General features: G+C 42.9%; 52 non-coding genes across 52 annotated transcripts; all 52 read left to right on the plus strand.

The window, feature by feature from the left end:
* The first annotated feature begins 370 nt into the window (after window positions 1-370).
* On the plus strand, window positions 371-452 carry TRNAL-AAG (transfer RNA leucine (anticodon AAG)). Its single transcript has one exon. It is a non-coding gene; the product is annotated as a tRNA-Leu (tRNA).
* A 70-nt stretch (window positions 453-522) lies between these two features.
* TRNAL-CAG (transfer RNA leucine (anticodon CAG)) lies at window positions 523-604 on the plus strand. The gene has a single exon. It is a non-coding gene; the product is annotated as a tRNA-Leu (tRNA).
* Window positions 605-674: 70 nt separating this feature from the next.
* On the plus strand, window positions 675-756 carry TRNAL-CAG (transfer RNA leucine (anticodon CAG)). The gene has a single exon. It is a non-coding gene; the product is annotated as a tRNA-Leu (tRNA).
* Window positions 757-1,129: 373 nt separating this feature from the next.
* On the plus strand, window positions 1,130-1,211 carry TRNAL-AAG (transfer RNA leucine (anticodon AAG)). Its single transcript has one exon. It is a non-coding gene; the product is annotated as a tRNA-Leu (tRNA).
* A 70-nt stretch (window positions 1,212-1,281) lies between these two features.
* Window positions 1,282-1,363, plus strand: TRNAL-AAG (transfer RNA leucine (anticodon AAG)). Its single transcript has one exon. It is a non-coding gene; the product is annotated as a tRNA-Leu (tRNA).
* A 372-nt stretch (window positions 1,364-1,735) lies between these two features.
* Window positions 1,736-1,817, plus strand: TRNAL-CAG (transfer RNA leucine (anticodon CAG)). The gene has a single exon. It is a non-coding gene; the product is annotated as a tRNA-Leu (tRNA).
* Window positions 1,818-1,887: 70 nt separating this feature from the next.
* TRNAL-AAG (transfer RNA leucine (anticodon AAG)) lies at window positions 1,888-1,969 on the plus strand. The gene has a single exon. It is a non-coding gene; the product is annotated as a tRNA-Leu (tRNA).
* Window positions 1,970-2,039: 70 nt separating this feature from the next.
* On the plus strand, window positions 2,040-2,121 carry TRNAL-CAG (transfer RNA leucine (anticodon CAG)). The gene has a single exon. It is a non-coding gene; the product is annotated as a tRNA-Leu (tRNA).
* A 523-nt stretch (window positions 2,122-2,644) lies between these two features.
* TRNAL-AAG (transfer RNA leucine (anticodon AAG)) lies at window positions 2,645-2,726 on the plus strand. The gene has a single exon. It is a non-coding gene; the product is annotated as a tRNA-Leu (tRNA).
* A 222-nt stretch (window positions 2,727-2,948) lies between these two features.
* On the plus strand, window positions 2,949-3,030 carry TRNAL-AAG (transfer RNA leucine (anticodon AAG)). The gene has a single exon. It is a non-coding gene; the product is annotated as a tRNA-Leu (tRNA).
* A 70-nt stretch (window positions 3,031-3,100) lies between these two features.
* Window positions 3,101-3,182, plus strand: TRNAL-CAG (transfer RNA leucine (anticodon CAG)). Its single transcript has one exon. It is a non-coding gene; the product is annotated as a tRNA-Leu (tRNA).
* A 221-nt stretch (window positions 3,183-3,403) lies between these two features.
* On the plus strand, window positions 3,404-3,485 carry TRNAL-UAG (transfer RNA leucine (anticodon UAG)). Its single transcript has one exon. It is a non-coding gene; the product is annotated as a tRNA-Leu (tRNA).
* A 70-nt stretch (window positions 3,486-3,555) lies between these two features.
* TRNAL-AAG (transfer RNA leucine (anticodon AAG)) lies at window positions 3,556-3,637 on the plus strand. The gene has a single exon. It is a non-coding gene; the product is annotated as a tRNA-Leu (tRNA).
* Window positions 3,638-3,707: 70 nt separating this feature from the next.
* Window positions 3,708-3,789, plus strand: TRNAL-CAG (transfer RNA leucine (anticodon CAG)). The gene has a single exon. It is a non-coding gene; the product is annotated as a tRNA-Leu (tRNA).
* A 373-nt stretch (window positions 3,790-4,162) lies between these two features.
* Window positions 4,163-4,244, plus strand: TRNAH-AUG (transfer RNA histidin (anticodon AUG)). The gene has a single exon. It is a non-coding gene; the product is annotated as a tRNA-His (tRNA).
* Window positions 4,245-4,754: 510 nt separating this feature from the next.
* TRNAL-AAG (transfer RNA leucine (anticodon AAG)) lies at window positions 4,755-4,836 on the plus strand. The gene has a single exon. It is a non-coding gene; the product is annotated as a tRNA-Leu (tRNA).
* Window positions 4,837-4,908: 72 nt separating this feature from the next.
* On the plus strand, window positions 4,909-4,990 carry TRNAL-CAG (transfer RNA leucine (anticodon CAG)). Its single transcript has one exon. It is a non-coding gene; the product is annotated as a tRNA-Leu (tRNA).
* Window positions 4,991-5,363: 373 nt separating this feature from the next.
* Window positions 5,364-5,445, plus strand: TRNAH-AUG (transfer RNA histidin (anticodon AUG)). Its single transcript has one exon. It is a non-coding gene; the product is annotated as a tRNA-His (tRNA).
* Window positions 5,446-5,955: 510 nt separating this feature from the next.
* Window positions 5,956-6,037, plus strand: TRNAL-AAG (transfer RNA leucine (anticodon AAG)). The gene has a single exon. It is a non-coding gene; the product is annotated as a tRNA-Leu (tRNA).
* Window positions 6,038-6,109: 72 nt separating this feature from the next.
* On the plus strand, window positions 6,110-6,191 carry TRNAL-CAG (transfer RNA leucine (anticodon CAG)). Its single transcript has one exon. It is a non-coding gene; the product is annotated as a tRNA-Leu (tRNA).
* Window positions 6,192-6,564: 373 nt separating this feature from the next.
* On the plus strand, window positions 6,565-6,646 carry TRNAH-AUG (transfer RNA histidin (anticodon AUG)). The gene has a single exon. It is a non-coding gene; the product is annotated as a tRNA-His (tRNA).
* Window positions 6,647-7,156: 510 nt separating this feature from the next.
* Window positions 7,157-7,238, plus strand: TRNAL-AAG (transfer RNA leucine (anticodon AAG)). The gene has a single exon. It is a non-coding gene; the product is annotated as a tRNA-Leu (tRNA).
* A 72-nt stretch (window positions 7,239-7,310) lies between these two features.
* Window positions 7,311-7,392, plus strand: TRNAL-CAG (transfer RNA leucine (anticodon CAG)). The gene has a single exon. It is a non-coding gene; the product is annotated as a tRNA-Leu (tRNA).
* Window positions 7,393-7,765: 373 nt separating this feature from the next.
* Window positions 7,766-7,847, plus strand: TRNAH-AUG (transfer RNA histidin (anticodon AUG)). The gene has a single exon. It is a non-coding gene; the product is annotated as a tRNA-His (tRNA).
* Window positions 7,848-8,357: 510 nt separating this feature from the next.
* On the plus strand, window positions 8,358-8,439 carry TRNAL-AAG (transfer RNA leucine (anticodon AAG)). The gene has a single exon. It is a non-coding gene; the product is annotated as a tRNA-Leu (tRNA).
* A 72-nt stretch (window positions 8,440-8,511) lies between these two features.
* On the plus strand, window positions 8,512-8,593 carry TRNAL-CAG (transfer RNA leucine (anticodon CAG)). The gene has a single exon. It is a non-coding gene; the product is annotated as a tRNA-Leu (tRNA).
* Window positions 8,594-8,966: 373 nt separating this feature from the next.
* TRNAH-AUG (transfer RNA histidin (anticodon AUG)) lies at window positions 8,967-9,048 on the plus strand. Its single transcript has one exon. It is a non-coding gene; the product is annotated as a tRNA-His (tRNA).
* A 510-nt stretch (window positions 9,049-9,558) lies between these two features.
* TRNAL-AAG (transfer RNA leucine (anticodon AAG)) lies at window positions 9,559-9,640 on the plus strand. Its single transcript has one exon. It is a non-coding gene; the product is annotated as a tRNA-Leu (tRNA).
* Window positions 9,641-9,712: 72 nt separating this feature from the next.
* Window positions 9,713-9,794, plus strand: TRNAL-CAG (transfer RNA leucine (anticodon CAG)). Its single transcript has one exon. It is a non-coding gene; the product is annotated as a tRNA-Leu (tRNA).
* Window positions 9,795-10,167: 373 nt separating this feature from the next.
* Window positions 10,168-10,249, plus strand: TRNAH-AUG (transfer RNA histidin (anticodon AUG)). Its single transcript has one exon. It is a non-coding gene; the product is annotated as a tRNA-His (tRNA).
* Window positions 10,250-10,759: 510 nt separating this feature from the next.
* On the plus strand, window positions 10,760-10,841 carry TRNAL-AAG (transfer RNA leucine (anticodon AAG)). The gene has a single exon. It is a non-coding gene; the product is annotated as a tRNA-Leu (tRNA).
* Window positions 10,842-10,913: 72 nt separating this feature from the next.
* TRNAL-CAG (transfer RNA leucine (anticodon CAG)) lies at window positions 10,914-10,995 on the plus strand. The gene has a single exon. It is a non-coding gene; the product is annotated as a tRNA-Leu (tRNA).
* Window positions 10,996-11,065: 70 nt separating this feature from the next.
* Window positions 11,066-11,147, plus strand: TRNAL-AAG (transfer RNA leucine (anticodon AAG)). The gene has a single exon. It is a non-coding gene; the product is annotated as a tRNA-Leu (tRNA).
* Window positions 11,148-11,219: 72 nt separating this feature from the next.
* TRNAL-CAG (transfer RNA leucine (anticodon CAG)) lies at window positions 11,220-11,301 on the plus strand. The gene has a single exon. It is a non-coding gene; the product is annotated as a tRNA-Leu (tRNA).
* Window positions 11,302-11,373: 72 nt separating this feature from the next.
* On the plus strand, window positions 11,374-11,455 carry TRNAL-CAG (transfer RNA leucine (anticodon CAG)). The gene has a single exon. It is a non-coding gene; the product is annotated as a tRNA-Leu (tRNA).
* Window positions 11,456-11,828: 373 nt separating this feature from the next.
* TRNAP-AGG (transfer RNA proline (anticodon AGG)) lies at window positions 11,829-11,910 on the plus strand. Its single transcript has one exon. It is a non-coding gene; the product is annotated as a tRNA-Pro (tRNA).
* A 70-nt stretch (window positions 11,911-11,980) lies between these two features.
* TRNAL-CAG (transfer RNA leucine (anticodon CAG)) lies at window positions 11,981-12,062 on the plus strand. Its single transcript has one exon. It is a non-coding gene; the product is annotated as a tRNA-Leu (tRNA).
* A 219-nt stretch (window positions 12,063-12,281) lies between these two features.
* Window positions 12,282-12,363, plus strand: TRNAL-UAG (transfer RNA leucine (anticodon UAG)). Its single transcript has one exon. It is a non-coding gene; the product is annotated as a tRNA-Leu (tRNA).
* A 70-nt stretch (window positions 12,364-12,433) lies between these two features.
* TRNAL-AAG (transfer RNA leucine (anticodon AAG)) lies at window positions 12,434-12,515 on the plus strand. Its single transcript has one exon. It is a non-coding gene; the product is annotated as a tRNA-Leu (tRNA).
* Window positions 12,516-12,585: 70 nt separating this feature from the next.
* On the plus strand, window positions 12,586-12,667 carry TRNAL-AAG (transfer RNA leucine (anticodon AAG)). Its single transcript has one exon. It is a non-coding gene; the product is annotated as a tRNA-Leu (tRNA).
* Window positions 12,668-12,737: 70 nt separating this feature from the next.
* On the plus strand, window positions 12,738-12,819 carry TRNAL-CAG (transfer RNA leucine (anticodon CAG)). The gene has a single exon. It is a non-coding gene; the product is annotated as a tRNA-Leu (tRNA).
* A 524-nt stretch (window positions 12,820-13,343) lies between these two features.
* TRNAP-AGG (transfer RNA proline (anticodon AGG)) lies at window positions 13,344-13,425 on the plus strand. The gene has a single exon. It is a non-coding gene; the product is annotated as a tRNA-Pro (tRNA).
* A 70-nt stretch (window positions 13,426-13,495) lies between these two features.
* On the plus strand, window positions 13,496-13,577 carry TRNAL-CAG (transfer RNA leucine (anticodon CAG)). Its single transcript has one exon. It is a non-coding gene; the product is annotated as a tRNA-Leu (tRNA).
* Window positions 13,578-13,948: 371 nt separating this feature from the next.
* TRNAL-AAG (transfer RNA leucine (anticodon AAG)) lies at window positions 13,949-14,030 on the plus strand. The gene has a single exon. It is a non-coding gene; the product is annotated as a tRNA-Leu (tRNA).
* Window positions 14,031-14,100: 70 nt separating this feature from the next.
* Window positions 14,101-14,182, plus strand: TRNAL-CAG (transfer RNA leucine (anticodon CAG)). Its single transcript has one exon. It is a non-coding gene; the product is annotated as a tRNA-Leu (tRNA).
* A 69-nt stretch (window positions 14,183-14,251) lies between these two features.
* TRNAL-UAG (transfer RNA leucine (anticodon UAG)) lies at window positions 14,252-14,333 on the plus strand. The gene has a single exon. It is a non-coding gene; the product is annotated as a tRNA-Leu (tRNA).
* A 70-nt stretch (window positions 14,334-14,403) lies between these two features.
* TRNAL-AAG (transfer RNA leucine (anticodon AAG)) lies at window positions 14,404-14,485 on the plus strand. The gene has a single exon. It is a non-coding gene; the product is annotated as a tRNA-Leu (tRNA).
* A 70-nt stretch (window positions 14,486-14,555) lies between these two features.
* Window positions 14,556-14,637, plus strand: TRNAL-UAG (transfer RNA leucine (anticodon UAG)). Its single transcript has one exon. It is a non-coding gene; the product is annotated as a tRNA-Leu (tRNA).
* Window positions 14,638-15,012: 375 nt separating this feature from the next.
* TRNAL-UAG (transfer RNA leucine (anticodon UAG)) lies at window positions 15,013-15,094 on the plus strand. The gene has a single exon. It is a non-coding gene; the product is annotated as a tRNA-Leu (tRNA).
* A 72-nt stretch (window positions 15,095-15,166) lies between these two features.
* On the plus strand, window positions 15,167-15,248 carry TRNAL-CAG (transfer RNA leucine (anticodon CAG)). Its single transcript has one exon. It is a non-coding gene; the product is annotated as a tRNA-Leu (tRNA).
* Window positions 15,249-15,623: 375 nt separating this feature from the next.
* Window positions 15,624-15,705, plus strand: TRNAL-UAG (transfer RNA leucine (anticodon UAG)). Its single transcript has one exon. It is a non-coding gene; the product is annotated as a tRNA-Leu (tRNA).
* Window positions 15,706-15,927: 222 nt separating this feature from the next.
* On the plus strand, window positions 15,928-16,009 carry TRNAL-AAG (transfer RNA leucine (anticodon AAG)). Its single transcript has one exon. It is a non-coding gene; the product is annotated as a tRNA-Leu (tRNA).
* Window positions 16,010-21,979: the final 5,970 nt, after the last annotated feature.

The following is a 21,979-nucleotide window of genomic DNA, read 5'->3' on the forward strand; positions in this document are numbered from 1 at the left end:
TCATGCATTTTCTTAGTTTAATAACATGAAGCTCTTGCTTATTTGTCTGAGTTGAAAAGTGTGTTCAGGTAGAGTGGCCGAGTGGTCTAAGGTGCTGGTTTCAGGTACCAGTCTCTTCGGAGGCGTGGTTTCGAATCTCACCTCTATCAGTCTGTTGTGTTTTTAAGAATTTTAAAGTGAAGATTTTGCTTAATAGACTGAGTTTACTTTTGTTTTCAGGTAGAGTGGCCGAGTGGTCTAAGGCGCTGGTTTTAGGCACCGGTCTCTTCGGAGGCGTGGGGTCGAGTCCCATCCCTATCAGACTCATGCATTTTGTTAGTTTAATAACATGAAGCTCTTGCTTATTTGTCTTAGTTGACGTGTGTGTTCAGGCAGAGTGGCCGAGTGGTCTAAGGCGCTGGTTTAAGGCACCAGTCTCTTCGGAGGCGTGGGTTCGAATCCCACCTCTATCAGACTCATGTATTTTCTTAGTTTAATAACATGAAGCTCTTGCTTATTTGTCTGAGTTGAAAAGTGTGTTCAGGTAGAGTGGCCGAGTGGTCTAAGGCGCTGGTTTCAGGTACCAGTCTCTTCGGAGGCGTGGGTTCGAATCCCGCCTCTATCAGAGGCATGCATTTTCATAAATTAATAACATGAAGCTCTTGCTCATTTGTTGGAGCTGACGTGTGTGTTCAGGTAGAGTGGCCGAGTGGTCTAAGGCGCTGGTTTCAGGTACCAGTCTCTTCGGAGACGTGGGTTCGAATCCCACCTCTATCAGACGCATGCATTATCATAGTTTAATAACATGAAGCTCTTTCTCATTTGTCTGAGCTGACTAGTGTGTTCAGTTAGAGTGGCCGTGTGGTCTAAGGTGCTGGTTTCAGGTACCAGTCTCTTCGTTGGCGTGGTTTCGAATCTCACCTCTATCAGTCTGTTGTGTTTTTAAGAATTTTAAAGTGAAGATTTTGCTTAATAGACTGAGTTTACTTTTGTTTTCAGGTAGAGTGGCCGAGTGGTCTAAGGCGCTGGTTTTAGGCACAGGTCTCTTCGATGGCGTGGATTCAAATCCCACCTCTATCAGACTCATGCATTTTGTTAGTTTAATAACATGAAACTCTTGCTTATTTGTCTTAGTTGACATGTGTGTTCAGGTAGAGTGGCCGAGTGGTCTAAGGCACTGGTTTAAGGCACCAGTCTCTTCGGAGGCGTGGATTCGAATCCCACCTCTATCAGACTCATGCATTTTGTTAGTTTAATAACATGAAACTCTTGCTTATTTGTCTTAGTTGACGTGTGTGTTCAGGTAGAGTGGCCGAGTGGTCTAAGGCACTGGTTTAAGGCACCAGTCTCTTCGGAGGCGTGGGTTCGAATCCCACCTCTATCAGACTCATGCAATTTCATAGTTTAATAACATGAAGCTCTTGCTCCTTTGTCTGAGCAACGTGTGTGTTCAGGTAGAGTGGCCGTGTGGTCTAAATTGCTGGTTTCAGGTACCAGTCTCTTCGGAGGCGTGGTTTAGAATCTCACCTCTATCAGTCTGTTGTGTTTTTAAGAATTTTAAAGTGAAGATTTTGCTTAATAGAATGAGTTTACTTTTGTTTCCAGGTAGAGTGGCCGAGTGGTCTAAGGCGCTGGTTTTAGGCACCGGTCTCTTCGGAGGCGTGGTGTCGAATCCCATCCATATCAGACTCATGCATTTTGTTAGTTTAATAACATGAAGCTCTTGCTTATTTGTCTGAGTTGACAAGTGTGTTCAGGTAGAGTGGCCGAGTGGTCTAAGGCGCTGGTTTCAGGTACCAGTCTGTTCGGAGGCGTGGGTTCGAATCCCACCTCTATCAGACTCATGCATTTTCTTAGTTTAATAACATGAAGCTCTTGCTTATTTGTCTGAGTTGAAAAGTGTGTTCAGGTAGAGTGGCCGAGTGGTCTAAGGTGCTGGTTTAAGGCACCAGTCTCTTCGGAGGCGTGGGTTCGAATCCCACCTCTATCAGACTCATGCATTTTCTTAGTTTAATAACATGAAGCTCTTGCTTATTTGTCTGAGTTGACAAGTGTGTTCAGGTAGAGTGGCCGAGTGGTCTAAGGCGCTGGTTTCAGGTACCAGTCTCTTCGGAGGCGTGGGTTCGAATCCCACCTCTATCAGATTGATGCATTTTCATAGTTTAATAACATGAAGCTCTTGCTCATTTGTCTGAGCTGACGTGCGTGTTCAGGTAGAGTGGCCGTGTGGTCTAAGGTGCTGGTTTCAGGTACCAGTCTCTTCGGAGGCGTGGTTTCGAATCTCACCTCTATCAGTCTGTTGTGTTTTTAAGAATTTTAAAGTGAAGATTTTGTTTAATAGACTGAGTTTACTTTTGTTTTCAGGTAGAGTGGCCGAGTGGTCTAAGGCGCTGGTTTTAGGCACCGGTCTCTTCGGAGGCGTGGGGTCGAGTCCCATCCCTATCAGACTCATGCATTTTGTTAGTTTAATAACATGAAGCTCTTGCTTATTTGTCTTAGTTGACGAGTTTTTGTCCAGGTAGAGTGGCCGAGTGGTCTAAGGCGCTGGTTTTAGGCACCGGTCTCTTCGATGGCGTGGATTTGAATCCCACCTCTATCAGACTCATGCATTTCGTTTAATAACATGAAGCTCTTGCTTATTTGTCTTAGTTGACGTGTGTGTTCAGGTAGAGTGGCCGAGTGGTCTAAGGCGCTGGTTTAAGGCACCAGTCTCTTCGGAGGCGTGGGTTCGAATCCCACCTCTATCAGACTCATGCATTTTCTTAGTTTAATAACATGAAGCTCTTGCTTATTTGTCTGAGTTGAAAAGTGTGTTCAGGTAGAGTGGCCGAGTGGTCTAAGGCGCTGGTTTTAGGCACCGGTCTCTTCGATGGCGTGGATTTGAATCCCACCTCTATCAGACTCATGCATTTCGTTAGTTTAATAACATGAAGCTCTTGCTTATTTGTCTTAGTTGACGTGTGTGTTCAGGTAGAGTGGCCGAGTGGTCTAAGGCGCTGGTTTAAGGCACTAGTCTCTTCGGAGGCGTGGGTTCGAATCCCACCTCTATCAGACTCATGCATTTCGTTAGTTTAATAACATGAAGCTCTTGCTTATTTGTCTTAGTTGACGTGTGGGTTCAGGTAGAGTGGCCGAGTGGTCTAAGGCGCTGGTTTCAGGTACCAGTCTCTTCGGAGGCGTGGGTTCGAATCCCACCTCTGTCAGATTCATGCATTTTCATAGTTTAATAACATGAAGCTCTTGCTCATTTGTCTGAGCTGACCTGTGTGTTCAGGTAGAGTGGCCGTGTGGTCTAAGGTGCTGGTTTCAGGTACCAGTCTCTTCGTAGGGTTGGGTTCGAATCTCACCTCTATCAGTCTGTTGTGTTTTAAAGAATTTTAAAGTGAAGATTTTGCTTAATAGACTGAGTTTACTTCTGTTTTCAGGTAGAGTGGCCGAGTGGTCTTAGGCGCTGGTTTTAGGCACCGGTCTCTTCGGAGGCGTGGGGTCGAATCCCACCTCTATCAGACTCATGCATTTTGTTAGTTTTATAACATGAAGCTCTTGCTTATTTGTCTTAGTTGACGTGTGTGTTCAGGTAGAGTGGCCGAGTGGTCTAAGGCGCTGGTTTAAGGCACCAGTCTCTTCGGAGGCGTGGGTTCGAATCCCACCTCTATCAGACTCATGCATTTTCTTAGTTTAATAACATGAAGTTCTTGCTTATTTGTCTGAGTTGACAAGTGTGTTCAGGTAGAGTGGCCGAGTGGTCTGAGGCGCTGGTTTCAGGTACCAGTCTCTTCGGAGGCGTGGGTTCGAATCCCACCTCTATCAGATTGATGCATTTTCATAGTTTAATAACATGAAGCTCTTGCTCATTTGTCTGAGCTGACGTGCGTGTTCAGGTAGAGTGGCCGTGTGGTCTAAGGTGCTGGTTTCAGGTACCAGTCTCTTCGGAGGCGTGGTTTCGAATCTCACCTCTATCAGTCTGTTGTGTTTTTAAGAATTTTAAAGTGAAGATTTTGCTTAATAGACTGAGTTTACTTTTGTTTTCAGGTAGAGTGGCCGAGTGGTCTAAGGCGCTGGTTTTAGGCACCGGTCTCTTCAATGGCGTGGATTCAAATCCCACCTCTATCAGACTCATGCATTTTGTTAGTTTAATAACATGAAACTCTTGCTTATTTGTCTTAGTTGACGTGTGTGTTCAGGTAGAGTGGCCGAGTGGTCTAAGGCACTGGTTTATGGCACCAGTCTCTTCGTAGGCGTGGGTTCGAATACCACCTCTATCAGACTCATGCAATTTCATAGTTTAATAACATGAAGCTCTTGCTCATTTGTCCGAGCAACGTGTGTGTTCAGGTAGAGTGGCCGAGTGGTCTAAGGCACCAGTCTCTTCGGAGGCGTGGGTTCGAATCCCACCTCTATCAGACTCATGCAATTTCATAGTTTAATAACATGAAGCTCTTGCTCCTTTGTCTGAGCAACGTGTGTGTTCAGGTAGAGTGGCCGTGTGGTCTAAATTGCTGGTTTCAGGTACCAGTCTCTTCGGAGGCGTGGTTTAGAATCTCACCTCTATCAGTCTGTTGTGTTTTTAAGAATTTTAAAGTGAAGATTTTGCTTAATAGAATGAGTTTACTTTTGTTTTCAGGTAGAGTGGCCGAGTGGTCTAAGGCGCTGGTTTTAGGCACCGGTTTCTTCGGAGGCGTGGGGTCGAATCCCATCCCTATCAGACTCATGCATTTTGTTAGTTTAATAACATGAAGCTCGTGCTTATTTGTCTTAGTTGACATGTGTGTTCAGGCAGAGTGGCCGAGTGGTCTAAGGCGCTGGTTTAAGGCACCAGTCTGTTCGGAGGCGTGGGTTCGAATCCCACCTCTATCAGACTCATGCATTTTCTTAGTTTAATAACATGAAGCTCTTGCTTATTTGTCTTAGTTGACGAGTTTTTGTCCAGGTAGAGTGGCCGAGTGGTCTAAGGCGCTGGTTTCAGGTACCAGTCTCTTCGGAGGCGTGGGTTCGAATCCCACCTCTATCAGACGCATGCATTATCATAGTTTAATAACATGAAGCTCTTTCTCATTTGTCTGAGCTGACGTGTGTGTTCAGTTAGAGTGGCCGTGTGGTCTAAGGTGCTGGTTTCAGGTACCAGTCTCTTCGTTGGCGTGGTTTCGAATCTCATCTCTATCAGTCTGTTGTGTTTTTAAGAATTTTAAAGTGAAGATTTTGCTTAATAGACTGAGTTTACTTTTGTTTTCAGGTAGAGTGGCCGAGTGGTCTAAGGCGCTGGTTTTAGGCACCGGTCTCTTCAATGGCGTGGATTCAAATCCCACCTCTATCAGACTCATGCATTTTGTTAGTTTAATAACATGAAACTCTTGCTTATTTGTCTTAGTTGACGTGTGTGTTCAGGTAGAGTGGCCGAGTGGTCTAAGGCACTGGTTTATGGCACCAGTCTCTTCGTAGGCGTGGGTTCGAATACCACCTCTATCAGACTCATGCAATTTCATAGTTTAATAACATGAAGCTCTTGCTCATTTGTCTGAGCAACGTGTGTGTTCAGGTAGAGTGGCCGAGTGGTCTACGGCACCAGTCTCTTCGGAGGCGTGGGTTCGAATCCCACCTCTATCAGACTCATGCAATTTCATAGTTTAATAACATGAAGCTCTTGCTCATTTGTCTGAGCAACGTGTGTGTTCAGGTAGAGTGGCCGTGTGGTCTAAATTGCTGGTTTCAGGTACCAGTCTCTTCGGAGGCGTGGTTTAGAATCTCACCTCTATCAGTCTGTTGTGTTTTTAAGAATTTTAAAGTGAAGATTTTGCTTAATAGAATGAGTTTACTTTTGTTTTCAGGTAGAGTGGCCGAGTGGTCTAAGGCGCTGGTTTTAGGCACCGGTTTCTTCGGAGGCGTGGGGTCGAATCCCATCCCTATCAGTCTCATGCATTTTGTTAGTTTAATAACATGAAGCTCGTGCTTATTTGTCTTAGTTGACATGTGTGTTCAGGCAGAGTGGCCGAGTGGTCTAAGGCGCTGGTTTAAGGCACCAGTCTGTTCGGAGGCGTGGGTTCGAATCCCACCTCTATCAGACTCATGCATTTTCTTAGTTTAATAACATGAAGCTCTTGCTTCTTTGTCTTAGTTGACGAGTTTTTGTCCAGGTAGAGTGGCCGAGTGGTCTAAGGCGCTGGTTTCAGGTACCAGTCTCTTCGGAGGCGTGGGTTCGAATCCCACCTCTATCAGACGCATGCATTATCATAGTTTAATAACATGAAGCTCTTTCTCATTTGTCTGAGCTGACGTGTGTGTTCAGTTAGAGTGGCCGTGTGGTCTAAGGTGCTGGTTTCAGGTACCAGTCTCTTCGTTGGCGTGGTCTCGAATCTCATCTCTATCAGTCTGTTGTGTTTTTAAGAATTTTAAAGTGAAGATTTTGCTTAATAGACTGAGTTTACTTTTGTTTTCAGGTAGAGTGGCCGAGTGGTCTAAGGCGCTGGTTTTAGGCACCGGTCTCTTCAATGGCGTGGATTCAAATCCCACCTCTATCAGACTCATGCATTTTGTTAGTTTAATAACATGAAACTCTTGCTTATTTGTCTTAGTTGACGTGTGTGTTCAGGTAGAGTGGCCGAGTGGTCTAAGGCACTGGTTTATGGCACCAGTCTCTTCGTAGGCGTGGGTTCGAATACCACCTCTATCAGACTCATGCAATTTCATAGTTTAATAACATGAAGCTCTTGCTCATTTGTCCGAGCAACGTGTGTGTTCAGGTAGAGTGGCCGAGTGGTCTAAGGCACCAGTCTCTTCGGAGGCGTGGGTTCGAATCCCACCTCTATCAGACTCATGCAATTTCATAGTTTAATAACATGAAGCTCTTGCTCCTTTGTCTGAGCAACGTGTGTGTTCAGGTAGAGTGGCCGTGTGGTCTAAATTGCTGGTTTCAGGTACCAGTCTCTTCGGAGGCGTGGTTTAGAATCTCACCTCTATCAGTCTGTTGTGTTTTTAAGAATTTTAAAGTGAAGATTTTGCTTAATAGAATGAGTTTACTTTTGTTTTCAGGTAGAGTGGCCGAGTGGTCTAAGGCGCTGGTTTTAGGCACCGGTTTCTTCGGAGGCGTGGGGTCGAATCCCATCCCTATCAGACTCATGCATTTTGTTAGTTTAATAACATGAAGCTCGTGCTTATTTGTCTTAGTTGACATGTGTGTTCAGGCAGAGTGGCCGAGTGGTCTAAGGCGCTGGTTTAAGGCACCAGTCTGTTCGGAGGCGTGGGTTCGAATCCCACCTCTATCAGACTCATGCATTTTCTTAGTTTAATAACATGAAGCTCTTGCTTATTTGTCTTAGTTGACGAGTTTTTGTCCAGGTAGAGTGGCCGAGTGGTCTAAGGCGCTGGTTTCAGGTACCAGTCTCTTCGGAGGCGTGGGTTCGAATCCCACCTCTATCAGACGCATGCATTATCATAGTTTAATAACATGAAGCTCTTTCTCATTTGTCTGAGCTGACGTGTGTGTTCAGTTAGAGTGGCCGTGTGGTCTAAGGTGCTGGTTTCAGGTACCAGTCTCTTCGTTGGCGTGGTTTCGAATCTCATCTCTATCAGTCTGTTGTGTTTTTAAGAATTTTAAAGTGAAGATTTTGCTTAATAGACTGAGTTTACTTTTGTTTTCAGGTAGAGTGGCCGAGTGGTCTAAGGCGCTGGTTTTAGGCACCGGTCTCTTCAATGGCGTGGATTCAAATCCCACCTCTATCAGACTCATGCATTTTGTTAGTTTAATAACATGAAACTCTTGCTTATTTGTCTTAGTTGACGTGTGTGTTCAGGTAGAGTGGCCGAGTGGTCTAAGGCACTGGTTTATGGCACCAGTCTCTTCGTAGGCGTGGGTTCGAATACCACCTCTATCAGACTCATGCAATTTCATAGTTTAATAACATGAAGCTCTTGCTCATTTGTCTGAGCAACGTGTGTGTTCAGGTAGAGTGGCCGAGTGGTCTACGGCACCAGTCTCTTCGGAGGCGTGGGTTCGAATCCCACCTCTATCAGACTCATGCAATTTCATAGTTTAATAACATGAAGCTCTTGCTCATTTGTCTGAGCAACGTGTGTGTTCAGGTAGAGTGGCCGTGTGGTCTAAATTGCTGGTTTCAGGTACCAGTCTCTTCGGAGGCGTGGTTTAGAATCTCACCTCTATCAGTCTGTTGTGTTTTTAAGAATTTTAAAGTGAAGATTTTGCTTAATAGAATGAGTTTACTTTTGTTTTCAGGTAGAGTGGCCGAGTGGTCTAAGGCGCTGGTTTTAGGCACCGGTTTCTTCGGAGGCGTGGGGTCGAATCCCATCCCTATCAGTCTCATGCATTTTGTTAGTTTAATAACATGAAGCTCGTGCTTATTTGTCTTAGTTGACATGTGTGTTCAGGCAGAGTGGCCGAGTGGTCTAAGGCGCTGGTTTAAGGCACCAGTCTGTTCGGAGGCGTGGGTTCGAATCCCACCTCTATCAGACTCATGCATTTTCTTAGTTTAATAACATGAAGCTCTTGCTTCTTTGTCTTAGTTGACGAGTTTTTGTCCAGGTAGAGTGGCCGAGTGGTCTAAGGCGCTGGTTTCAGGTACCAGTCTCTTCGGAGGCGTGGGTTCGAATCCCACCTCTATCAGACGCATGCATTATCATAGTTTAATAACATGAAGCTCTTTCTCATTTGTCTGAGCTGACGTGTGTGTTCAGTTAGAGTGGCCGTGTGGTCTAAGGTGCTGGTTTCAGGTACCAGTCTCTTCGTTGGCGTGGTCTCGAATCTCATCTCTATCAGTCTGTTGTGTTTTTAAGAATTTTAAAGTGAAGATTTTGCTTAATAGACTGAGTTTACTTTTGTTTTCAGGTAGAGTGGCCGAGTGGTCTAAGGCGCTGGTTTTAGGCACCGGTCTCTTCAATGGCGTGGATTCAAATCCCACCTCTATCAGACTCATGCATTTTGTTAGTTTAATAACATGAAACTCTTGCTTATTTGTCTTAGTTGACGTGTGTGTTCAGGTAGAGTGGCCGAGTGGTCTAAGGCACTGGTTTATGGCACCAGTCTCTTCGTAGGCGTGGGTTCGAATACCACCTCTATCAGACTCATGCAATTTCATAGTTTAATAACATGAAGCTCTTGCTCATTTGTCTGAGCAACGTGTGTGTTCAGGTAGAGTGGCCGAGTGGTCTACGGCACCAGTCTCTTCGGAGGCGTGGGTTCGAATCCCACCTCTATCAGACTCATGCAATTTCATAGTTTAATAACATGAAGCTCTTGCTCCTTTGTCTGAGCAACGTGTGTGTTCAGGTAGAGTGGCCGTGTGGTCTAAATTGCTGGTTTCAGGTACCAGTCTCTTCGGAGGCGTGGTTTAGAATCTCACCTCTATCAGTCTGTTGTGTTTTTAAGAATTTTAAAGTGAAGATTTTGCTTAATAGAATGAGTTTACTTTTGTTTTCAGGTAGAGTGGCCGAGTGGTCTAAGGCGCTGGTTTTAGGCACCGGTTTCTTCGGAGGCGTGGGGTCGAATCCCATCCCTATCAGTCTCATGCATTTTGTTAGTTTAATAACATGAAGCTCGTGCTTATTTGTCTTAGTTGACATGTGTGTTCAGGCAGAGTGGCCGAGTGGTCTAAGGCGCTGGTTTAAGGCACCAGTCTGTTCGGAGGCGTGGGTTCGAATCCCACCTCTATCAGACTCATGCATTTTCTTAGTTTAATAACATGAAGCTCTTGCTTCTTTGTCTTAGTTGACGAGTTTTTGTCCAGGTAGAGTGGCCGAGTGGTCTAAGGCGCTGGTTTCAGGTACCAGTCTCTTCGGAGGCGTGGGTTCGAATCCCACCTCTATCAGACGCATGCATTATCATAGTTTAATAACATGAAGCTCTTTCTCATTTGTCTGAGCTGACGTGTGTGTTCAGTTAGAGTGGCCGTGTGGTCTAAGGTGCTGGTTTCAGGTACCAGTCTCTTCGTTGGCGTGGTTTCGAATCTCATCTCTATCAGTCTGTTGTGTTTTTAAGAATTTTAAAGTGAAGATTTTGCTTGATAGACTGAGTTTACTTTTGTTTTCAGGTAGAGTGGCCGAGTGGTCTAAGGCGCTGGTTTTAGGCACCGGTCTCTTCAATGGCGTGGATTCAAATCCCACCTCTATCAGACTCATGCATTTTGTTAGTTTAATAACATGAAACTCTTGCTTATTTGTCTTAGTTGACGTGTGTGTTCAGGTAGAGTGGCCGAGTGGTCTAAGGCACTGGTTTATGGCACCAGTCTCTTCGTAGGCGTGGGTTCGAATACCACCTCTATCAGACTCATGCAATTTCATAGTTTAATAACATGAAGCTCTTGCTCATTTGTCTGAGCAACGTGTGTGTTCAGGTAGAGTGGCCGAGTGGTCTAAGGCACCAGTCTCTTCGGAGGCGTGGGTTCGAATCCCACCTCTATCAGACTCATGCAATTTCATAGTTTAATAACATGAAGCTCTTGCTCCTTTGTCTGAGCAACGTGTGTGTTCAGGTAGAGTGGCCGTGTGGTCTAAATTGCTGGTTTCAGGTACCAGTCTCTTCGGAGGCGTGGTTTAGAATCTCACCTCTATCAGTCTGTTGTGTTTTTAAGAATTTTAAAGTGAAGATTTTGCTTAATAGAATGAGTTTACTTTTGTTTTCAGGTAGAGTGGCCGAGTGGTCTAAGGCGCTGGTTTTAGGCACCGGTTTCTTCGGAGGCGTGGGGTCGAATCCCATCCCTATCAGACTCATGCATTTTGTTAGTTTAATAACATGAAGCTCGTGCTTATTTGTCTTAGTTGACATGTGTGTTCAGGCAGAGTGGCCGAGTGGTCTAAGGCGCTGGTTTAAGGCACCAGTCTGTTCGGAGGCGTGGGTTCGAATCCCACCTCTATCAGACTCATGCATTTTCTTAGTTTAATAACATGAAGCTCTTGCTTATTTGTCTTAGTTGACGAGTTTTTGTCCAGGTAGAGTGGCCGAGTGGTCTAAGGCGCTGGTTTCAGGTACCAGTCTCTTCGGAGGCGTGGGTTCGAATCCCACCTCTATCAGACGCATGCATTATCATAGTTTAATAACATGAAGCTCGTGCTTTTTTGTCTTAGTTGACATGTGTGTTCAGGCAGAGTGGCCGAGTGGTCTAAGGCGCTGGTTTAAGGCACCAGTCTGTTCGGAGGCGTGGGTTCGAGTCCCACCTCTATCAGACTCATCCATTTTCTTAGTTTAATAACATGAAGCTCTTGCTTATTTGTCTTAGTTGACGAGTTTTTGTCCAGGTAGAGTGGCCGAGTGGTCTAAGGCGCTGGTTTCAGGTACCAGTCTCTTCGGAGGCGTGGGTTCGAATCCCACCTCTATCAGACGCATGCATTTTCATAGTTTAATAAAATGAAGCTCTTGCTCATTTGTCTTAGTTGACGAGTTTTTGTCCAGGTAGAGTGGCCGAGTGGTCTAAGGCGCTGGTTTCAGGTGACAGTCTCTTCGGAGGCGTGGGTTCGAATCCCACCTCTATCAGACGCATGCATTATCATAGTTTAATAACATGAAGCTCTTTCTCATTTGTCTGAGCTGACGTGTGTGTTCAGTTAGAGTGGCCGTGTGGTGTAAGGTGCTGGTTTCAGGTACCAGTCTCTTCGTTGGCGTGGTTTCGAATCTCACCTCTATCAGTCAGTTGTGTTTTAAAGAATTTTAAAGTGAAGATTTTGCTTAATAGACTGAGTTTACTTTTGTTTTCAGGTAGAGTGGCCGAGTGGTCTAAGGCGCTGGTTTTAGACACCGGTCTCTTCGATGGCGTGGATTTGAATCCCACCTCTATCAGACTCATGCATTTCGTTAGTTTAATAACATGAAGCTCTTGCTTATTTGTCTTAGTTGACGTGTGTGTTCAGGTAGAGTGGCCGAGTGGTCTAAGGCGCTGGTTTAGGGCACCAGTCTCTTCGGAGGCGTGGGTTCGAATCCCACCTCTATCAGACTCATGCATTTTCTTAGTTTAATAACATGAAGCTCTTGCTTATTTGTCTGAGTTGAAAAGTGTGTTCAGGTAGAGTGGCCGAGTGGTCTAAGGCGCTGGTTTCAGGTACCAGTCTCCTCGGAGGCGTGGGTTCGAATCCCACCTCTATCAGATTCATAAATTTTCATAGTTTAATAACATGAAGCTCTTGCTCATTGCTCTGAGCTGACGTGTGTGTTCAGGTAGAGTGGCCTTGTGGTCTAAGGTGCTGGTTTCAGGTAGCAGTCTCTTCGGAGGCGTGGTTTCGAATCTCACCTCTATCAATCTGTTGTTTTTAAGAATTTTAAAGTGAAGATTATGCTTAATAGACTGAGTTTACTTTTGTTTTCAGGTAGAGTGGCCGAGTGGTCTAAGGCGCTGGTTTTAGGCACCGGTCTCTTCGGAGGCGTGGGGTCGAATCCCACCTCTATCAGACTCATGCATTTTGTTAGTTTAATAACATGAAGCTCTTGCTTATTTGTCTTAGTTGACGTGTGTGTTCAGGTAGAGTGGCCGAGTGGTCAAAGGCGCTGGTTGAAGGCACCAGTCTCTTCGGAGGCGTGGGTTCGAATCCCACCTCTATCAGACTCATGCATTTTCTTAGTTTAATAACATGAAGCTCTTGCTTATTTGTCTTAGTTGACGTGTGTGTTCAGGTAGAGTGGCCGAGTGGTCTAAGGCGCTGGTTTAAGGTACCAGTCTCTTCGGAGGCGTGGGTTCGAATCCCACCTCTATCAGACTCATGCATTTTCTTAGTTTAATAACATGAAGCTCTTGCTTATTTGTCTGAGTTGACAAGTGTGTTCAGGTAGAGTGGCCGAGTGGTCTAAGGCGCTGGTTTCAGGTACCAGTCTCTTCGGAGGCGTGGGTTCGAATCTCACCCTTATCAGTCTGTTGTGTTTCTAAGAATTGTAAAATGAAGGTTTTGCTGAATACACTGAGTTTACTTATATTTTCAGGTAGAGTGGCCGAGTGGTCTAAGGCGCTGGTTTTAGGCACCGGTCTCTTCGGAGGCGTGGGGTCGAATCACACCTCTATCAGACTCATGCATTTTGTTAGTTTAATAACATGAAGCTCTTGCTTATTTGTCTTAGTTGACGTGTGTGTTCAGGTAGAGTGGCCGTGTGGTGTAAGGTGCTGGTTTAAGGCACCAGTCTCTTCGTTGGCGTGGTTTCGAATCTCACCTCTATCAGTCAGTTGTGTTTTAAAGAATTTTAAAGTGAAGATTTTGCTTAATAGACTGAGTTTACTTTTGTTTTCAGGTAGAGTGGCCGAGTGGTCTAAGGCACTGGTTTTAGGCACCGGTCTCTTCGATGGCGTGGATTTGAATCCCACCTCTATCAGACTCATGCATTTCGTTAGTTTAATAACATGAAGCTCTTGCTTATTTGTCTTAGTTGACGTGTGTGTTCAGGTAGAGTGGCCGAGTGGTCTAAGGCGCTGGTTTAGGGCACCAGTCTCTTCGGAGGCGTGGGTTCGAATCCCACCTCTATCAGACTCATGCATTTTCTTAGTTTAATAACATGAAGCTCTTGCTTATTTGTCTGAGTTGAAAAGTGTGTTCAGGTAGAGTGGCCGAGTGGTCTAAGGCGCTGGTTTCAGGTACCAGTCTCCTCGGAGGCGTGGGTTCGAATCCCATCTCTATCAGATTCATAAATTTTCATAGTTTAATAACATGAAGCTCTTGCTCATTGCTCTGAGCTGACGTGTGTGTTCAGGTAGAGTGGCCTTGTGGTCTAAGGTGCTGGTTTCAGGTAGCAGTCTCTTCGGAGGCGTGGTTTCGAATCTCACCTCTATCAATCTGTTGTTTTTAAGAATTTTAAAGTGAAGATTATGCTTAATAGACTGAGTTTACTTTTGTTTTCAGGTAGAGTGGCCGAGTGGTCTAAGGCGCTGGTTTTAGGCACCGGTCTCTTCGGAGGCGTGGGGTCGAATCCCACCTCTATAAGACTCATGCATTTTGTTAGTTTAATAACATGAAGCTCTTGCTTATTTGTCTTAGTTGACGTGTGTGTTCAGGTAGAGTGGCCGAGTGGTCTAAGGCGCTGGTTTAAGGCACCAGTCTCTTCGGAGGCGTGGGTTCGAATCCCACCTCTATCAGACTCATGCATTTTCTTAGTTTAATAACATGAAGCTCTTGCTTATTTGTCTGAGTTGACAAGTGTGTTCAGGTAGAGTGGCCGAGTGGTCTAAGGCGCTGGTTTCAGGTACCAGTCTCTTCGGAGGCGTGGGTTCGAATCTCACCCTTATCAGTCTGTTGTGTTTCTAAGAATTGTAAAATGAAGATTTTGCTGAATACACTGAGTTTACTTATATTTTCAGGTAGAGTGGCCGAGTGGTCTAAGGCGATGGTTTTAGGCACCGGTCTCTTCGGAGGCGTGGGGTCGAATCCCACCTCTATCAGACTCATGCATTTTGTTAGTTTAATAACATGAAGCTCTTGCTTATTTGTCTTAGTTGACGTGTGTGTTCAGGTAGAGTGGCCGAGTGGTCTAAGGCGCTGGTTGAAGGCACCAGTCTCTTCGGAGGCGTGGGTTCGAATCCCACCTCTATCAGACTCATGCATTTTCTTAGTTTAATAACATGAAGCTCTTGCTTATTTGTCTGAGTTGACAAGTGTGTTCAGGTAGAGTGGCCGAGCGGTCTAAGGCGCTGGTTTTAGGCACCAGTCTCTTCGGAGGCGTGGGTTTGAATCCCACATCTATCAGACTCATGAATTTTGTTAGTTTAATAACATGAAGCTCTTGCTTATTTGTCTTAGTTGACGAGTGTTTGTCCAGGTAGAGTGGCCGAGTGGTCTAAGGCGCTGGTTTCAGGTACCAGTCCCTTCGGAGGCGTGGGTTCGAATCAAACCTCTATCAGACGCATGCATTTTCATAGTTTAATAACATGAAGCTCTTGCTCATTTGTCTGAGCTGACGTGTGTGTTCTGTTAGAGTGGCCGTGTGGTCTAAGGTGCTGGTTTCAGGTACCAGTCTCTTCGGAGGCGTGGTTTCGAATCTCACCTCTATCAGTCTGTTGTGTTTTTAAGAATTTTAAAGTGAAGATTTTGCTTAATACACTGAGTTTACTTTTGTTTTCAGGTAGAGTGGCCGAGTGGTCTATGGCGCTGGTTCTAGGCACCGGTCTCTTCGAAGGCGTGGGTTCGAATCCCACCTCTATCAGACTCATGCAGTTTGTTAGTTTAATAACATGAAGCTCTTGCTTATTTGTCTTAGTTGACGAGTGTTTGTCCAGGTAGTGTGGCCGAGTGGTCTAAGGCGCTGGTTTCAGGTACCAGTCTCTTCGGAGGCGTGGGTTCGAATCCCACCTCTATCAGACGCATGCATTTTCATAATTTAATAACATGAAGCTCTTGCTCATTTGTCTGAGCTGACGTGTGTGTTCAGTTAGAGTGGCCGTGTGGTCTAAGGTGCTGGTTTCAGGTACCAGTCTCTTCGAAGGCGTGGTTTCGAATCTCACCTCTATCAGTCTGTTGTGTGTTTAAGAATTTTAAAGTGAAGATTTTGCTTAATAGACTGAGTTTACTTTTGTTTTCAGGTAGAGTGGCCGAGTGGTCTAAGGAGGCGCTGGTTTTAGGCACCGGTCTCTTCGGAGGCGTGGGGTCGAATCCCACCCTTATCAGTCTGTTGCGTTTCTAAGAATTGTAAAATGAAGATTTTGCTGAATACACTGAGTTTACTTATGTTTTCAGGTAGAGTGGCCGAGTGGTCTAAGGCGCTGGTTTTAGGCACCGGTCTCTTCGGAGGCGTGGGGTCGAATCCCACCTCTATCAGACTCATGCATTTTGTTAGTTTAATAACATGAAACTCTTGCTTATTTGTCTTAGTTGACGTGTGTGTTCAGGTAGAGTGGCCGAGTGGTCTAAGGCGCTGGTTTTAGGCACCGGTCTCTTCGGAGGCGTGGGGTCGAATCCCATCCCTATCAGACTCATGCATTTTGTTAGTTTAATAACATGAAGCTCTTGCTTATTTGTCTTAGTTGACGTGTGTGTTCAGGCAGAGTGGCCGAGTGGTCTAAGGCGCTGGTTTAAGACACCAGTCTTCTCGTGGGCTTGGGTTCGAATCCCACCTCTGTTAGTCTAAGGTATTTTCTAAGATTGATAATATGAAGCTTATGCTTAATAGACTGAGTTTACTTTTGCTTTCAGGTAAATCATTTGGAGTATAAGAGAGACTCGTGATGAAACTACTTTTGACCGTCGTCATTTTTTACCTCTCTGAGTGACGTATGTCACGGAGAGGTATTACACCGGCCGTGTCTGTCTGTCTGTGTGTCTGTCTGTCTGTCTGTCTGTCTGTCTGTCTGTCAGACCCCACGTGACCGCGTTCGCAGTTTACAAATCGGAGCAAACAAATACCCGATTTCCGGAACGCGTTCGCGGTTCACGGAAATTTGGCCATTCATCTACCAACACCAGTCTTTACTAACTGGCTTCTAAGGACCACAATCTGCTAGTCTTTGTCCATCCCACATGGACACTAGTCTGTACTTGCTAGCTTCCAAGCACAACCATCTTCTGTTCTTCGTCAATTTCACCTTGACACCAGCTTCTATGCACCACCATCTTCTGTTCTTCGTCAATTCCACATTGACACCAGCTTCTATGCACCACCATCTTCTATTCTTCGTCAATTCCACATTGACACCAGCTTCTATGCACCACCATCTTCAGGTCTTTGTCCATTCCACATGGACGCCAGTCAGTCCATTCTGGCTTCTTTTCCTTCGTCATCGTTTGGTTTCAAGATTTACGCGGCGATCGGCTAGGGTTACGAGACACGTCTAGCCTCCCAATGGCAGGGCTTCCACCATCGGTTCACGCGAATGCGTTTTTATCTATTATTGGTTTCAAGATATACGCGGCGATCGTCTAGGGTTACGAGAAACGTCTAGCCTCCCAATGGCAGGGCTTCCACCATCGGTTCACGCGAATGCGTTTTTATCTATTATTAAAATGGAAACGAATCGTATATATACCCCAATATTTGAAGAAAGCGGGCAAGAGGGGTACCCTTCACTTTAATCGTCAATATTAGCAAAGTTTCGAAAGATAATAGGAACAACTTTATTTAAAACGATTTAACTATTTTTAAAGTTATTTACTGGCGATTAAAATAATTAATATCATTTATATTTAATAAATTATTTCAGATAAACTTATTTCTATGTGATGACACAAGTGAGAGTTTATATAGAACGAGTAATGAAGATTGCATCCGAATCGAAACACTACACGCATATCAAAGTTAATATAAAGCGAGTAGGATGATACGATCTCTTACAAAAAGATAACATTTCCTTTTTGCAGAATATTAAATGGAAATATTTTAAATATTTTTCGGCATTACGATTCTTTAAGTAGTTGTGTAGCTATAAAGCTCTGTTTCATCTTAATATTCCAAGAATATCTTTTGATATTAACATTTCAAATTTGGTGTTTACTTTTTAATTCAGCTTCACTACATTTATATATAGTGTAAACGCATTTTTTATATTCATTAGATAATATGGATGTTAATCATTCTTCATCTATTCACAAGTGTTGAAACGATTGGGTCTGTGAAATAAGATACTCTAGATTTAAACTAGAAATGACCTTGTTTCGCCTCTTCTTATAGGAGGTGTTAATGTTAACGGTTCAGAGTGAGCCGAAAGTTAAATACACCCTTCAGTGATACATTTTAGGTCATCATTAGAATTATTGAGGATACAAAGGAAATTGTTAAACGGTTAAGCCTTTGCTAAAGACCTTGGCAATATTTCGCCAATTTGAACTATGTATTTCTGGTTTTTCTCATTGGCTGGTGGACCTGTGTTTAGAAAGTAAATTCGTCTCGGCTCGGAGAGGTTTATTTTGGTTTCCCAACTTGTTGGAATATTGTTTTGCTGAGGAAAACCTCGTAAACAAATCAATTCAAGCCAATCAAGTTGAGTTTAGTCATCTGCTCAAGAAATGATATGCATTGTACATGGCGAACTATTTTAGGGTGAGGGTGACTCTATCTGCGTAGGACAATAAACTCTTGCTAATATTGTATGATTTATCACACTTTTCCGGAAACAATTACCAAAAATTTATAAACTTATGTTTACTAAGACCAGAGGTATATAATAGCTCCCCATGTAGGAAGTTCGAAACTGGCATTATCGTTTATTATAGAAATCGCCACCAACAAATTGTCATCGTTACAAAAAAAAGTGGCCTGTTGATGGACAAAAAACTGTCTTCTGAAGTAGTATCTCTACACCTTAATATTTATTCCAACAACCTCCGAACTGAGTAGTACGGGTTTGCTCCAGAGTTCGTAAAAATAGATTACAACTATGGTAGACGTAGAAACGCGACGTAGTTTTTATGTTAAAGATGCCGCGATCAAATTAGTTCAAACGGATTTTAAACTAAAATGAAAGGAAAAAGAATTCTGGAGGGTTTGCAAATAATCTTCTAGTTTGCGAGAATCTGCCAAAAGCGAGTAAATTATAAGAAACTTGTGTTGAGTCAAAAACCAAAATAGGCCTACGTATAATTTTAAAGGTGTACGAGTAAAACTTAACTCACCTAATTTTCAACGCTTTTCAAGGATTTTCTAAGGGATCCCATCTCTAGGACTTTTCTCAGAAATATTAATTAAATATTAACTAATGCACGAAGCTCATTAAATATTAAAATTTTACATTCCAGAAGACCTGTTTTATAGACCATATTCTACAAGTAGTTTTTCCGATAACTAACATATGAGCTTTATCGGAGCACATATTTTCAGGTTGAGAATCTCACACTGTATTTTCGCGATATCATTTCATTAAAAATACCCAAATTTTCTATCAAATGGTTCAAATGAAAGCAACACTTTAAAGACTAGATATACTTTGAATTTTCCTCTATGGCGGTAGAACATTTCTAAAAGCGCATTACGAAAACAAAAAAAAATAAAATTCGATCATTGGTTTCACTACCCAGAAAAACATTTTCGTCTCTAAGTTTTAGTCTTCTAATTTAATTTTTTTTTAAGTTGGAAGCCCGCATGAAAATATGTTTGAATGCTATTCCATGGGAAGACGCTTACCAACAGACAGTTCTCTTCCTTAAATTTCCGCAACTTTATTGTAGAACGAACTTGATTTTTAAATTTTCAAAAGAGATTATATTCACTCAATTTTATCCCGTTGCGGTAGGTTAATCATTTTAAAGATACAAATGAAATTTTTAATGTTCAATTATGAATTAAATTCGCTATAGTCTTTCCATTTAGCCAGAGCTCTCCTCTAGAATTTCGCAAGAAATCCCCTAAATACTATTTGGCCATGTCAGGCAATGGCGACGGACCGAAAAAGAACAAATAAGATGTCCTTTTATCTGTAGGCAGGGGATAATATGTAGAGGGGTATAAATAGGAGAATCTGATGTCTAGAAGAGAAGAGGCGAGCTAGATGGCTGGCCACGCTATCGTCTGGTGGTGTGACAACATCGTTCCCGCATCCATCAATCCGTGGACCTATTTAGCTCCCAATTCCGCCGGCTGAAGCAATATCGGGGCTAACTCCACCCATATACTCTTCTTTCCTTGAGTTGCCTTTCTTACTCCGTTTCTGTCCAATCTCTACACTATCCCTATTCCATCTCCATGTGGAGCATCTAAGATCTTAGTAAAATCAGAAGTATATTATTTAAGTAATAGTGTTAACAACCACTAGATGTGTGCTTCTCTCTGGGTCAGAATAATACGATTACCCCGATATAATTTTTGTCTTATATTATATTTGATTTTAGAATTCCCCTTGGGCTGATAGCTTTTCTGTGGCCAAGTAGCTGATACTTGGGAATTTAGTTCCCCTCCGGTAATTCGTAGTTATTTGTGATTAATCAAATTTATGTATTTCCTATATCTGGTATCAAAATATACAGGCATAAGAGTACATTTAAAAAATTATCAGGAAGATTCACATCAAATTATGAACTCTCTAACGTTGCAGGGAGCTAAACTAGGTAAGTATAGGGCTTCGATTGATGAAACGGAGCAGATTTTCGTCTCTCTACGGATTTGGGCGAGTATGTGGGTGCAGTAGATGGTGTAGGGGCTTTTTGCCTTTCTCGGATAAGTGCGTCGATTAGGGGCTTCTCTTCGGCAGACTCGAGTAAACAGATTTTTCCAAATACGAGAAGTAGCCTGATGCAGGCTAGTTTAGAAAAGGGTTGTAAGGGCTGTTCTATTCAAGCCTCGTTGTGTCTTTGAAATTCGTTTAAGGTAAATGGCTCTAATGGGAGTTTTTCGAATAGCTTTACCGTTTCAGGTCTTCTTATATTTAAGGTATATTTACTTTTTTTCTCAAGTTTTTTTTATCAAAAGGATGTTTTGGCTCACCTTTAAAGGATTTTTAAGGTAGCACAAGTTAATTATTATACCTGTACGCGTAATCCTTTTTCTGTTCAACAGGCAATGGGTGGCAAGATAGGAAGTTTGAGATACGGTTTTGACATCATTATACAATTATTTCTCGATGCCATTTGCTATATTACCCCTATGCTAGTGGACCACCCATAGCATTTTCAAATTTTCCATTAACTTCAAGGTTTCAACCAAAGCGTTGTGTAACAACAAAAGGCTAATAATGGTACCTTTTGAACCTTTGGACTGAGAAATCTTGTTAAAATAGATTTTTTATTTAGTTTAAACCAAGATGTATAAATTTGGTATGCTGAGGCTTGTCAGTTCGATGAAGTTCAGATAAAGAAAAGTTTTCTTGTAAGCCATGCTTATGGCAATGTGAAATCCAAGCTTTTTTTTCTTTTAAAAGGTTAAATTTTAAATGCACAATTTTTTCTAAAATCAACTTTTATAAAAGCAAAAAACTGGAAATACTTAAAATAATTGTTATTTTACCAATTAAACAAAAATTATTTAAGAAACATTTAGAAACACGAATGACAAAGTACTGAGCACACCTTTTAATAGCATGTCCCTCACAAAAATATATGGCTACATGCCTCGGTAATTAGCAACTTTGTTTCTAGTTTTAATCTACAGTCCCTTTCCAGTATTTTAATTTTTAACTCCAATAGTTACAGAGTGATGTGGGTTAAACAGGTCTTACCGTGACTGTCGCAACAACTCTGGGAACTAAAGCCCTGCTGTTATTCAAGGGGCAACTTTTACCCTTTCCCAAAGCCAAATTTCGTTTTCAGTTTATGGAATGAATTTAATATCGAGGCTATTGAGTTTTGTATTATTGGTACGGTATTTGTAGCAACACTTTTTACGCAAAACTATTATTACATAAATAAACTAAAAAAACCTATCAAAGTAAACCTTAGCCACGGTGGTCTAACGTGCTCTAACCCTCTTTTATTATTTACACCTTTGAACTTACTTCTTAACGGATCCCGTGTCGTTTGGCCCACCTGTTACGCCCAGGTAGGTGTGTGCATGCGCGCTAGCCACAGAAACCACTGTGCCGTTCAAGTTACCTCTCCCCTTGCGTCTTCGAGTCTCCTGTCTCTAATGCCTCCTTCTATTTCCTCTAGATATCCGTATCTTTGACTAAGATTATTCTCATTAAATCAATACGTTAGCTTCAAGAACTTTATTTCATCATAAAAAAACATCCAAGAAAACCGTAAATGTGGGTAATAAATTGGAATTACAAGGACTACTAAATCATTTCAACCAAAACCCAAAAATTTGGAAAATTTAAAAGAATCATTCTTGACATTCTCGATTGAATGTGTAAAGAATAGAGATGGGCGAGCACTCCACATCCTAAAAATGTTATATCCCCAGTTCATATTCTGTTACAAGTGAGATAAAATTTTCCACTTTCTCATTCCCAATGTTCGTTTTAAAAAAGGGCACTACAGAAAATACTATAGAAAGGAAGAACTGTGGAAAAACTTAGGTTTTCTCCGGAGATCTAGCAAACTTCTCGGTTGGGTTGTAAAAAAAGAATAGTTGTCAAAAGGGCCGGCCTTTGGTTCTCGGGGCCTTGATACATTAACCGAAGGGCGGTGATAGATTAGAACCATAGGGGGAAGACCTCCTTCACTTTCT

The sequence above is a fragment of the Phalangium opilio genome, unplaced genomic scaffold, assembly GCF_054372755.1.
Source record: "Phalangium opilio isolate 3A_F unplaced genomic scaffold, DU_Popi_V2 ptg000031l_1, whole genome shotgun sequence".
In the NCBI taxonomy this organism is placed as follows: domain Eukaryota; kingdom Metazoa; phylum Arthropoda; class Arachnida; order Opiliones; family Phalangiidae; genus Phalangium; species Phalangium opilio.